The sequence below is a fragment of the Ammospiza nelsoni genome, chromosome 6 (genome assembly GCF_027579445.1).
Source record: "Ammospiza nelsoni isolate bAmmNel1 chromosome 6, bAmmNel1.pri, whole genome shotgun sequence".
Taxonomy (NCBI): Eukaryota; Metazoa; Chordata; class Aves; order Passeriformes; family Passerellidae; genus Ammospiza; species Ammospiza nelsoni.
Genome location: NC_080638.1, coordinates 48,771,514 through 48,785,281, shown reverse-complemented (window position 1 = coordinate 48,785,281; position 13,768 = coordinate 48,771,514). Strand labels below are relative to the sequence as shown.

Here is a 13,768-nt window from a genome sequence, read left to right as displayed (position 1 = left end):
AGAGATGCAAACAGAAACCTGGGGGGAGAGGACTCCCCAGCCCAGACACGGGCACTCAGACATCAGGAATGCTCCTGGAGGGACACCAGACCACCCCAGGCACCAAGGCTGTCATGCCAGCAGGCTGGCAGGGGGCTCTGTGCTGGCCCTGCTGGTTTGGGCTCACCCCTCAGTGCTGCTCAAGCACAGACACAGGTAAGGATGCATAGACACAGGTAAGGATGCATAGACACAGGTAAGGGATGCACAGACACAGGTGAGGAATGCACAGACACAGGGAAGGATGCACAGACACAGGTGAGGATGCACAGACACAGGTAAGGGATGCACAGACACAGGTGAGGAATGCACAGACAGGTAAGGGATGCACAGACACAGGTGAGGAATGCACAGACACAGGTAAGGGATGCACAGACACAGGGAAGGATGCACAGACACAGGTAAGGATGCACAGACACAGGTGAGGAATGCACAGACACAGGTAAGGGATGCACAGACACAGGTAAGGGATGCACAGACACAGGTAAGGGATGCACAGGGGGGCCCAGGGCCACAGAGGGTTGAGCATGCCTGTCCCCTGGGTGCCACCCTCCAGCTGAAGGGTCTGAGAGATGTTTCATGGCTTCTAAAGCAGCGATGCAGCAGAGGAGTCCCTGCAGTCTGTCACAGACACATTTTCTGAAAAATCCTTTCTTTAAGATTTTTTCTCCTGAGAATCTGAGAGGCCTCAGGAACAAAATGTAAACATTGATTATCTGCTGCTGCTGTGGAATGCAACAGGTGCATCTGTGATTGGTCTCGTGTGGTTGTTTCTAATTAATGGCCAATCACAGTCAGCTGGCTCGGACTCTCTGTCCAAGACACAAGCTTTTGTTATTCTTCCTTTTTCTGTTCTTAGCTAGCCTTCTGATGAAATCCTTTCTTCTATTATTTTAGTACAGTTTTAATATAATATCTATAATAAAATAATAAATCAAGCCTTCTGAAACATGGAGTCAGATCCTCATCTCTTCCCTCATCCTCAGACCCCTGTGAGCACCATCACAGCAGTCTAATGGCAGACTGGTGATAAATACTGGCTTCAAGCCCTGGTGCTGAGTTGACAAAGTCAATTTATCCATGTGCTTAGTTCTGCAGGCAGTGGAAATACTTGTGCTGAAAAGTCTGGTCACAAGAGCTCTACTGGGTAAAGCCATGGACTTACGGGGATACAGGCTTGTCATTCATTTCATTAATTGATTTTGCATTTAAAGAAAATGCACAAAAATGTTTTGCTGCTGTAATTTTTCTGCTTAGAGGTCAGAACTGAAAACAGGACTCTCCTTTTTGATTTGGTCTTACTTCAAATACTTTTCCTTTTCCTTTTATTTAAAAAGATACAGATCTTAAGGTACTACATTTCAAATAAGGTCAGTCTTAAACTACTAAAAGAGAGTAATTTCAAAGGCCTAACCTAACACAGCAGGTCTGTCCCAAAAGTCAGTTTGTGTAAAAATAGCCTTTCATATCCCAAAAGCAATACAAAGATTTTATTTTTTAGTAGTTTTTTTCTTTTTCAACCCTTCACAGACAGCTTTCTCAGAAAATACAGGTGCCTTTATAATTCAGGTTGTAGATAAAGGTATTATTTCACAGAATCTTGATTTTAATCAATCCTTTTTTAAGATCATAGTCAAGACAGTAGGAATGAGAGAACTGTGCTTTATAAAAAGCAAATTGAAATAAGTGAAGCTCTACTTGTGATAAAAGCCCAGCTTGTCACATAGGTGAGGGAATTTCTTTTAGATTTAACAGCATGTGATTTTAATCAATATCATCTGAACAAATTGAGCAAAACAGTGGAATATCCTTTTGGAAGTTACCCTGAGTCATCCCTTGGGGTTTTTTTACAGAAAAAACAACAAAAAAAAGCCTGGTAACCATGTGAAGGGAAAACATGTGTTGGATGGCAATATTCATACTCAGTAACGTGAAAGAAGTAATGAATTGAAGGGAAAGTTGACATATAATGAAATGTTCCGTAACACAAAAATTGCTCCCCTAATTAGTCACAAAGCCATGAACCTGATCACATCGGAATGATGTGTGAAACCTCAGTCAGAAGGAGGTCAAGGCTGATAATGTCCTGCTGTGTCACCAGAAGGTGACATGCACGGCCATAGCTCCTGCCTGAGGAATCTTGTTAGCCATTAGTTATGTAAGGTGGGGCCAGCAAAGCACTGGGATCCCATTGCCTGCAGGGAAATGAGGGTTATCCACAAAGCCAGGAAAGGGACACAAGCCAGCCTGGACCTGCTGAGCACAGGCACACAGTGACCCTGGCACAGAGCTCCCACAGAGCATCCATCCCTCTGCTCCCCACCATGGGCACAACCTCTGAGAGCTCACAGCACCCGCTGGGCTTTGGCAACAAGAGCACACTGGCAAGGAAAAATAACAGAACTGACCTTCCAACTCATGTGGCTGCATGTAGGCTCTGAATTTTGGAGAATGGATAGAAAATTGAAAAGAGATCCAAGCTCAGACATACAAGATGAAAAAGTGAGAGCCTGAAAGTGTTTGCCCTAATGGAAAATCTCATTATTTCAGTGTGTGGAGTCTTTCAGTGCAGCAAATTTAGGGCAGTGGATACGGCTTTTTTTTTTTTTTTTTTGCAGAAGAGGCAGTCAAATATTTTGTGGGCCCTCGGGGATGAGGTATGCTCTCAAAAGCCAGACCAGCCTGGAAGGAGCTAAGCAGGCTCTTGTACCTGTAGAGAGGGAGGAAAGCACAGATGAGTGAAAGGGGAGACTGGCTAAAGGAGAGGCAGGAAGAGTCATTAAGGAGATCATATGGAATCAGGGGAATGTTTGGTGAGACGTTTCCTGCCAGTGAGTTATAAGAGATGATGGATAAATTCACAAAAGAAGAGGCTTGCATTGCCCAAATCCCTTAAAATGCTGGGTTTGGAGCAGTAGCACACACTGCATTGACTCAAATCTGTGCTGGCTGAGGAAGGGGAGTGCCTGCCCCCCTGGCCTTGCTCAGCTGCAATGCCCTGAGCCATGACACGCCGGCTGACGCAGTTACGGCACCGACGCTTGACTTCTGTCCTGGGCACAGCTGTCACAAAGATTTGGATGGGGCTGTGGGAATGCTTAATCCAGCAATTTAATCTGGCTCTGTGGGAGCTCTGTGGCTGCACAGGGAGGAGGGAGCCCAGGCAGCTCCTGGGCTCTCTCTGTGCTGCCAGTTGAAAGAATTTCCAGGGCTGCCATGGTGAGCAGCCGACCTTCCCAGCTTGCTCACTCAGAATTCATGCAACAGAGGACTTCTAAAGCCTCAGTTTCAAAAATAACATAAAACTCTGTCCTTGTCCCACAGTCCTGCAAAACCCTTTGGCTGATAGAGGCAGGTGCTCACTTTGATAGGTGTGACGTGAAGGTGAAAATCTGTCCCTAGAGCTGCCTGCTTTTTCTTTTTTCTTTTCTTTTCTTTTCTTTTCTTTTCTTTTCTTTTCTTTTCTTTTCTTTTCTTTTCTTTTCTTTTCTTTTCTTTTCTTTTCTTTTCTTTTCTTTTCTTTTCTTTTCTTTTCTTTTCTTTTCTTTTCTTTTCTTTTCTTTTCTTCTTCCTGCAAAGTACATTTGAATCTTGCAGTGGTTCTGCTAAATTGGATTCAGCTGGGAAGCAGGGAGCTGTGTGCTGCATATTGAGTGGCAGCACAGACTAATTAATTGCACAGTGATTACATCCACACACCTGCCCCGGGCTTGCAGCAGGTATCAGGTTGCTTGTTGGAGGCAATAATAATGACAATGGTGGTTTGAATTATTGCACAGTGACTGTACACTGCAGTAATGACCACCATGACTCACTGCTTTAAAAACCTGGAGCCACACTTGCCAGTTCAATATTCCCAGAAGTCAGCAGACAAGCAAGGAGATATAATCCACTGAATTTTGTGCAGGTGAAGGCCTGAGCATACCTTTGCAAGGGGTTTCAAAAATATTGTCACAATCCTGCTGACACTAAGGGCTTCCTGGCTGGACTATATGTGGCTGGTCACTCTGAGTTTCCCTCAGGCAGCTGAGACACACAGCAATTGTGTGAAACGGTAGCAGGGACTGCCAGATTAATTCTTCACTCCTGCACATTTGCTCTGAGAAGAGACATAATGTATTTTTAAAATTAAATCCTAAATTGTCAATCAAATGCTCTATAGTGCACTGATAAGTAATGGCAGAGTGCCTTAGTATTGTTTAAGCAGACCAGATTTAAGAATTAGGAGCTAGTCTTTTATTATTATGTTTTATTGCTTTTGCTTCTCCCTCTGAAAACAAGAAGACATCAAGAAAGAGCAAGGGTTTGCTGTGCTGTCCTCAAGGAGGGAGATCCAAGTATATATAAATATTTATAGCAGAGCAGGAGCCACAGGTCTTAAAATGTGTGTGAGCTGGCTTGATACTGAGGGAGAAATACAGACGGTCACAAACTCCATGTGCCAGGTGATAGAGCAACTTTCTGCACCAGAGCTACCTGGTACCTGAAGGGACACCATTTGGGATAAGCCAGCTTTGGACTGAGGCTGACATGTGGAAACCCTTCAAGCCCAGGGGTTATAAGGGGCACTTGAAGCAGGAGGAAAAGATGGAAGCTGCTGAAGCCAACAGAGCAGTCCTGGTGGAAATTGATAGGCAGTGCTGTTAATTCCTGTGGTTAAAAGAGAGAGCTGGGAGCATAGGGATTCATGGAGATGGGTGAGACTGACAGAGGACTCACAGGGCTGGTTTACATCCAGTGCCACAACCAACCCAGCTGGACCCAGCTGCAGGGCTCTGTGCCACTGGCAATACAGACAGATCTTTATATCCTTTTTTTTTTGTGGTCACCTTCTTTCCTTGCAGGAATAATTGGAGTTACATGAACAGCAAGTACAAGGTTTCACCCACTGCAAGAAACAGAGCTGCCAATGCTTTCTTTGGTTTGGTATCACTTCTGAGTAGACAGGTGTTGAGGAACACATTGAATGGAGGTAGCTCGGTGTCCAAACTGCACAGACTTATTAAAAATCTTTTTTCAGGGACATGTGAATTCGTGTGCTGTTACTTTCAGTTCACTGTGAGGGACATTATGCAGTGCCACAGCCAGAGGACATCAAGCTTCATTTTGCTTCCATCCTAGAAATGGCCAATTTTTGATACCATGTACTTACACTCATAAGCCAGCCCATCTTTGATCGCTTCATCAGTTCAGATCAAATTAATCTGAGATGGAGAAGGATTCATTTACCCTCTGGGCCTGCCTTTGGTCATCTTGCTGGTTTCTTCTTCCAGCAGCTGGTGGAAGTGAGACCCTAAACCCAACCTAGCTGCAGGAAGAATTCCAACATATTTTTGAAATTCTGGGGTTGTTTCATCATAAAACAGAGTATTAGGAAGATGGGAAGGTAGCAGAGGTTTCAAATATATTGAAAAAACCATAGCACAAAAGCTGATTTTGTGCACCAAACATGAACCCTGACTTGCAGAAAATACAGGTTTTAATAAGTGCTTTTTCATAATGGAGCCAGGGGATCTTACAAAATCAAACAAACAAACTGAAATAAAATAACAAACAATGAAAAACCCAAAAGTAGAAAGAGAAGTTCTTGAGATCTTCAGGGATCACACCCAGGTAATTGTGACCCTCTAGTCAGAAATAAACAACTTTCTCGTTGTCTGACAGGTAGAACGGGGGGGGGGGGGGGGGGGAAGAAGTAGGATGTAAAGCAAGCCATGGGAGCTTCCTACATTGTAAGGTCTTGGATGTACAGAAAAATTGGATAATGGAAATGATGTGAGAGGCTGGAAATGTCCCATGAGGCAAGCTTGCCTGTCCAGCGTCCTCCCTGCCTTGCAGAATGCTGGTGTTACTGGTCCACCCTGGTGACAAGCTTATAGCTCAGGAAGTTGTGCTTTGCAGCCTGTGGTCTGTGGAAAGCCTGTGGTTGGCAGAGCACTTCCTCCTGCTCATGGTCCCCTTGTTCCTCCTCTGCTTAACTGTCCACCCTTCTACTCTTTGGTCTACAGCTGATGCTCTGCACACCTAGCTTAGCTCAGCCTGGGAAGGACCAAGCTTAACAGCCAATGCAGCAGCTGTTCCAGCTGCCAAAAGGTAGGACAAGCCAAGGGTGTCCTAAACATCCTGACACCTCACAGGTCAGCAGAACTCTGTCTCCCACCTACTCCACCTTCCTTTACAGGCACTGTCAATTTCAGCAGTGAATTTTTCACTCTGCAATTGAAGTGAGCTCTTCTGTACCTGCCAGGGATTCCCAAATGCCCATTTCTGTGAAGGCTAGCAGGTTTGCATGCATCTGAGCCCTGTGTGTCCATCTAAGTTTGCCAAAGTGGAACAAGTCACCACCCTGCTGGGGAGCTCCATTAAAGGCACAGAGGGATCAGGTGTGGGACAGCTCACCTACCCTTAAACCACTCACCAGTGAAAACCAACAGAGGAAGTCACAAAAATGAACAAGTTCTACTACACTGCAAGGGCAAAAAGGTGTCATGGCCACTTGTGCAGGTGGAAGAACTGTAAATCATGTGTCAATTTATTAAGTAACCAGTAGCCACTGAGTTTTCTGGTCACGTATGACACCAGGCTGGTGTCTTATGCAGTGGCTTGGCTTGAAGGTCCGATGGGTCAGCAGCACTGGAGGAGCTGTGTGGCCATGCAGTGCTGCCTGGAGGGCTCAGCAGGGACAGCTGGGCTGGCTTGGAGGAGCTGAGCCTCGGGAGCAGAATCACCAAGCTCTGCTCAGCCCTGGTGCCCTGGCTCCTGCCATCACTGGGTTCAAAGCCAACGCATGGATTTTCCTCATTACTTCCACAGTGCAGGCAAAGGATGTGACCGCAGATTATCTGCTTTTGAACTCTGTAGAGCCTTGCCCCCCTGCAAGGGGAGCAGTCAGGTGAGCTCTGGAGGAGCCTTGCTGGGTGAGAGCTGCTGGTGCTGTGGGGGTGTGTAACCATGACCCTCCCCAGAGCACAAACCTGCTGCTCAGGAACAGCGGTGCCTCTCTAAGGGTGGGAGCAGCAGGGCCCAGTAACCCAGGAACAGAGAAGCAGGGGTGCCTGCAGTGCTTCCCATGAACCCTCCAATACTTCTTCATCCTAAATTAATCAAGATTAATTGTAAGTGCTTATAGAGAAGCAGCAGCAATATACCTGTCAGACCCTCCTGTCAACAATCTTTCACAAAGAGTTCTCTCAAGGGGTGGGGAGGTGTAACGAAATGTTTATTAAGTCCCAGCTTCTCTGTTTCCTACATTCATTAGGTCTGCCCCTCTATTTAAATATACACAAAGTCATATATACAATAAAAAACTGCATAAGCATGAAACCCCCAAAAAGTACAAGCTAATTCTCATAACTGATAGTTCCCAGGCCAGCTCTACTAACAAACAAACCTTCTCACACACACTCACAGCCATAGCATGGACAGAAACAACATAAAAAACAAACATGCAAAAATTTCCTGAAGGAAAAGCCCTACTTTCAAAGATTCCCCTGCTTTTTTTCCCCTTTCAGTCTGGCCATTTCCTGCATCATTAACACCAGTGGAATAATGGGATATCCTGCCTGTGGCCCCACACTGGACTGGGGCCATTACATCCTATTGTTGCAGTATGCCTTGGCTGGTATTCACAAACTGTACTGCTGCCTTTATGTAACTTTGCATATTTATTTTTGCAAATTTATTTTGTATTTATTTTACATATATATTTTGAAGACAACAAATTGCCTCACAAAGATCGACTGTATTTCTCTTTTTACTCAGTCAATTAGATACTTTGTCAACTCAGAACCACTTTGCAGGTTTTATTAGCTGTGCTCCCTTCCTAACAACAGTCAGTTAATGATAAGTTGTTCTCCCCCACATTTACAATCAGAGATTTTCAGGGCATTTGTCCTTTGCCTATTTCAAACCCAAATTATTGTCTTAGGAATGTCAGCATATCAGCAAAACTAAAGGTTTTTCTTTGTGTGCAGGAATGAAGAATCATTTATACTTCTGCAAGGCCCTTTCAGGGCAAAGAGAAGAGAGCTGCTGGAACACCAGCCTAGGCAGGGTCACAGTGGCTAGAGAACAGACATTTTCCTAAACAAAAATCTGCAAACATGTTTGTTGGATAATCCAGCTTCTCTGGAAAGGCTTGTGCAATGTAGAAACCAGAAGCAAATGTTGTGAAGAAGAGAAACAACTTCTTAGGCTTTAAGACCATAAAGAAACCCCAGACCTCCCTCACCCTGCCATGTCAGTGCCCAAGAGGGGCCCAGCTGAGCCCAGCCTGGAGAGAAAGGTTGATTCTCTGCATTCCAAAACCTCCTGAAGTGCTGGAGCACAGAGCACCCCTGCTTGTACTGCAGGGTCAAGGCGGTGGACAGAGGTTTTGCCCCTTTCCAGCTCATCTGGACAGGAAGGAAGATAGGAATGGAAAGCCAGGGAATGCTTTTCTATGTTGAAATCACCTAACAAAGAGGGGAAAAGGAAACGGAAAATAAAGGGGAGGGACAAATTTCCAATTCAAACTTCATTAAGAATAGGCTGCAGTTTAGCTTTCATAAAGCCATTCTATTTCAAAACATATCTACTTAAAAAAATTATTTGAAATCTGCATGATGTCTTAGAGCCAAAAACCTGGACAAAATATTTAGAGAAGCATCAGACTAGAGATAAAAAGCTATGGCCTTGCTCACCCTGTGAGGGATTGAGTGTAGGCTTGAGGCACACCAGACATGAGAGGCCAACTACACACACTTGCATAATGCTGAGCAGCTTTCCTCTGCACTAAGAAATATCTGCAAACCCTTATCTCAGTCTTCATTTGCAACTAGAAATGGTTGTTTTGCCAAGGGAAATAAATCCACTGGACTTTCATTCTGCAGTATGCGAAGGAGCAGGGCACAGCACTTCTGAGGTCTCTTATAAGGCACCACACAAAGTGGCTTGCTTACACACAAATATTCATGTCTTGGGTAAGACTTCCTTCCAGGGTGAATGGATTTCACTATGTGGCACTCTTAGTGAAAAAAACAAATATCTAAACCTGTGAACCTTCTCTTGGTCTGTCCTCCTTAAGTCTTACTCCAGCAATTTCATATGCCTCATTAACTTTGATTAGGCATTAAGGAAATGTGTTTATTTCTTGCTTTATTAGCTGATGGGATCCCTGCCTGCATTTACACTGGGGCAAGGTTAGAGATCTGCCTTCATGAGGGAAGGAGAGGAAGAAGAAAAGAGCTTGTTTGGGTATTTCAGAGATATGGAAAGGACATGGTCTCTCACCACCTTCTAGTGGTGAATCCCTCCAGAACACCTGGAAACAACCCAGGGTGGGAGAGATTCTGGTTTGCTAAGCCGTGCAACCTGTCCTGTGGGTGGGCATGTCCCTGTGCTGGTGGGACAGCCTGAGACTAAAGCCTGGGCTGGTTAGTGTCAGAAACTGTCCCTGCAGTGACTGGCAGCTCAGCATGTGACTACAGATCCTGCCAAGCAGCAAGACAAACTGCCAGCTCCCCCAGACCCCACCAAACCACTTCTGGGGCCTCAAGCTTGTTTATTTAATTGTGTTTATGGTCACTGTGTCACCAGGGCTAAAATGTAGGTAAGTCATGAGCCACAGGCTTTGTGTTCAAACAACAAGACAGTTTAAGACAACCCACAACATGGCTGTCTTGGTCATGTCCTGCTCAAAACATCTGTGCTGCAGCCACCCCTATAGTCAGGCTGCTGTGGCTTGTGTGGCACCGGGGCACTCTGACTCAGGGGGCCAGAGGGGGAGAGAAGGTGAGCGCTGGGCACAGCTCTCTGGCCTGGCTCCCTGCTCAGCTTGGTGAGCCATGAACAAATGTAAGACTTTGGTTCAGCCCACTGGCACAGTCACCCTGAACTACTCCCTGGAAGTGCTGCTTCTCCAGTAAGGCAGAGATCACCATGGGTGCATGGGTTCCTAAATGGACACAACAAATAAACACCTAAAGTCAGGCAGGGTAAATGCAGACTAGATCTAGACAGGAAGCCCTAATAGCAAAGGGAGACAGCAGAGTGCCAGGCCAAGGGACCAAGGCCCTCATCCATCCCTGTCTCAGTTGCTGTTCACAGTGCCCCTCCTGCAATCTCTGCTGGCCTTCCAGCACTGAGGACCCATCTCTGCTGGGAAGGTAACAGTTGTTTTCCCTTTTGGCTAGAAAGGTTATCAGTGAGATCCAGCCTAAAATTAACTACTTTCTAATCCCAAAAAGGATTAGAATGGGAGTTCAGGACACAATTACACAAAAACATTCTGTATTACATTTTAGTCCTATGGACAGAAAGGAAAGTTGGCCAAAGCCAAGCTCTTTCCTGTGTGTTGATTCAGCAGAAGAAGCTTTGAGCTTTCCTCGATTTCTTGTTTTGTGGAGGGTGTCAGGAGTGACACATTCCTTGAAGAGAACTTAAGGGGGCAAAAAAGGAAAGAGAAGAGAAAAATTCTTGGCAGGCAAGATGAAAGGCTGGGCTGGGTCCCAGGCTGTCATTTAGCCAAGTATGTGTGACAACCTTTTTTTGCCTGGAAGTCTGCTAGCAATTTGCAGAACCATGCTGCAGGTAGCCAGCAGTGCTGTCTCCAGACTTCGCTATTTGTTGGTCTCTCTCTGTTTCCTTGGTGAATTTTTCCAAGCAGCAGAAAATTCAATCCAGTTCACAAGGGGCTGCAGCTGCTTTCTGTTCTGCCCAACAGCTGCTTGTACAAGAGAGAGCCTTCAAAAGACTGGCTTTCTCTGGAGGACCATGGGAGGGATGTATGTGAGCCGTGTGGATTCCCTGTATTTGGCAGAGTTTTGCCAGAATCCAGAAGGCTGTCTGTATTCAGTTGCTTTCAACAAAGCACTTGAAATTCCCCAACAACTCATTAGCCTTGCAAAAACAAAGAGAACATATTAATTAACATGGTCAGGAGATAGTTTCAAGCAGTAAGACAGGGGTTCCAACCCTACCAGGGATACACAGACCCAGAGGAATTCCCAGCAGCCACACCTCTTGCAGGAGCATTCTCAGAGCCAGGATTCCAGGCCTGCCTCAGAGAGCAGCTCTCAGGGTGGGGTTGTGTGTTCCTCCTCACCCAGGGACATGGAGGGTGCTGCAGGAAGAGGACTTTTCCACATTCTCCCCACACACCAAAAAACTCCAAAGTACAAGCATTTTGCTTCAGCTGTAGAGGCTGTGTAAACACCGAGGAGAGCTGGTTTAGCTCCATAATCCAGCAGGGAACTCATCCACCAAAGAGAGAAGGCTTTCTGCTCCTAGCATCACCCCAAACTTAAAGAATGGTCTGAGGAAAAACAAAGTTTCACTGCTCAACAAAGATCCAAAGGATTGGGCTATGACATAAGTGACTACAATCAAATCACCTCCATTAATTTGTGCCTCAGTTTCCCTTCCTATAGTAACAGTACCTGCCTTTAGCTGGTTGTTGGGAGGCTTAATATCCCTGAATCACCCAGAGATCCTTTCATAAAGACAAGGACTTTATATTAATCACACAGTGTGATTACAGTTACTAAAAACACTTTATCCCTCTTAAAGGCACCAGTAATTCAGAAGGCAAAAATCCTTTACTCAGACACAAATACATTCTCTGTTTAGCAAAAAGCTAATAGAAAGTCTGGGAAAGGCACACACATAGGCATGTGTGTATTAATCTATTTGGAAAGAGCTGCATTCCATAGCACTCCCTGGCTTGTGTGTATCTAACAGAATATCTATTTAGGAAAATGTGACTAGCACAACCAGCTATGCAATGCTCACATCTGCTAATCCTTTACTGCTCAAGTAATCATCCTCACTTGCAAAAAGATTTATACCATTTTGGGTGCAGGCAAAGAGGAGCTAAGCACTTCAAAACTCTTGCAGCTGATGATCTTGAGGGAAGCACTGCCCTCATGGTCCCCTTCAGCTGGGTACAGGGATCTCATTTCTGGAGGTAGGCAGAATCACATTAGACAGTTTAGACAGGTACAGAATGGACAGGGGAAAGGCCTGTGGCTACAGTATTTACCATACTGGGTGATGCTTGTGGCCCTGTTATATTTGCACAGGTTAAGCAGCACTGCTCCCTCGACCACAGCTGCTTCACAGGCCTGTGCTACCATGTACTTTGACAGACATTTCCCCCTCCCTCCCCCACAATTAAAGGAGACCAGCTGAAAGCTTCCTTGCCTCTCTGAGATACACTCCCTGACAGCCTGGGATGGATGCTGAGCTCAGCCAGCTCCAGCTCTGGGGTTACTCCAGGCTGACACCCGAGTGTGGCTCCAGCTAAGCCCTGTGCATCCGTGTGGGTCAGGAATTCCCCTCGCCAGGGTGGGGAGGAGGGAATGGCCCTGGTGCTCCTGCATTGTATGAGCACATCAGGGCTGCCAAACAGAGTGGTGGAGGGAGGGAGAGTGCCAAGGAAATGCAGCACACACACAGGCAGCCCTGTGAAACAGCTCTGCCCTCTGCAGCAGATGGGGTGCAACCCTGCCCAAGGACAGCTCTCCTCTCCCCTGTGTACCACAGGCAGCCCTCTCTGGCTGGGAAGCATAGAAATAGACAGATTGTGCAGATTGTGACCCTGTGCAGGTTTTTTGGTGGCTAGCTCCCCATGAATGCCTGTTCAGCTGTGTTCTCCCCTTTGTGCAGCTGGATCAGTGCCAGAGCCAGGCTGTGCCAGCGCCCTGACACCTCCCCATGTGCAGTGCAGACGAGTCCCAGCTCACAACAATGAATTCCAGAGGACTCCACTGGGGCTGGCTCTCTGGACAAGCTGTTCAAGTGGTGTGTCACCAGGACAGCACTCAGTCACACATTTGGCACTTCGAGTTCATGGGTGGCCCCACTGATTTCACCCCACAAGTGCCACACAATGTTCTCTGTGGCCCATGGCCAGCACTTCTGGCTACCTGACCCAGCTTTGAACAAATTCCACAGCTCAGGGCACAGTCAGGAACCCAGGCCATGCCTACCAGGACTGTGTGGGCACTGCCTCCTCCCATTCAGCAAATTCTGGAGAAGAAAGCACCTTCACTAAACCTCTCATGTACCTGTGCCTAGATTGTTAAAAAGACATTTTCTCATACAGGCAGCCAGGCACACGTGATTTTGACTAGCTTCTACCTAGCTCCAAATGAGGATTTACTTGACAGATTCTGCTTCACTGCTCATCATGAAACACCGACCCCGCACCACAGAAAAAAACTAATCTCAAAATTGGGATTAGGAAGAGATGTAGGACATAGACTGAATTGCAGACCAATGCCTGCTTTGAGATCCAAGAATTGCAACTTCACTGCCCTTGTAGCATGATTTTGCTTTAACTGCTTCCACTGGTACTTGAAGGCCTTCTTAAACTCTCTTCTGCAGTCTCCTTTCATTCTTGTTTTCTCAGTTTTGGTCTAGAGAAATCTGAAAGTCTTCTTTAGTAGTATGAATACTTTAAAACTAATTTTTTTAAATAATGATCAAACATCTCAGCTTTGTAACTATTTCTGCTTTAATTCCTCAGAATGAATTAAAAATGCCAGGTCAGCAAAATAATCTGTGATTCAGCTGCTGCTCTGAACACTGGGACTGCCAAGACCAGGTCCATCCCAGCACATCCCATCCCTTGTGACTTTAGGACCACCCAGAGCTGATGACATTATAGCAAGAGGCATCACAGCCTCTCTTTGGTCCTGTACAGAACATGTGCAAAACATGCTTTTCACTGGCTCCTTCTAATCCTAAA

General features: G+C 45.9%; 1 protein-coding gene across 1 annotated transcript in view; it reads right to left on the bottom strand.

The window, feature by feature from the left end:
• LOC132074867 (ras and Rab interactor 3-like) overlaps positions 1-13,768 on the bottom strand; it is a 153,062-nt gene that overhangs the window by 46,028 nt on the left and 93,266 nt on the right. The window lies entirely within an intron of this gene.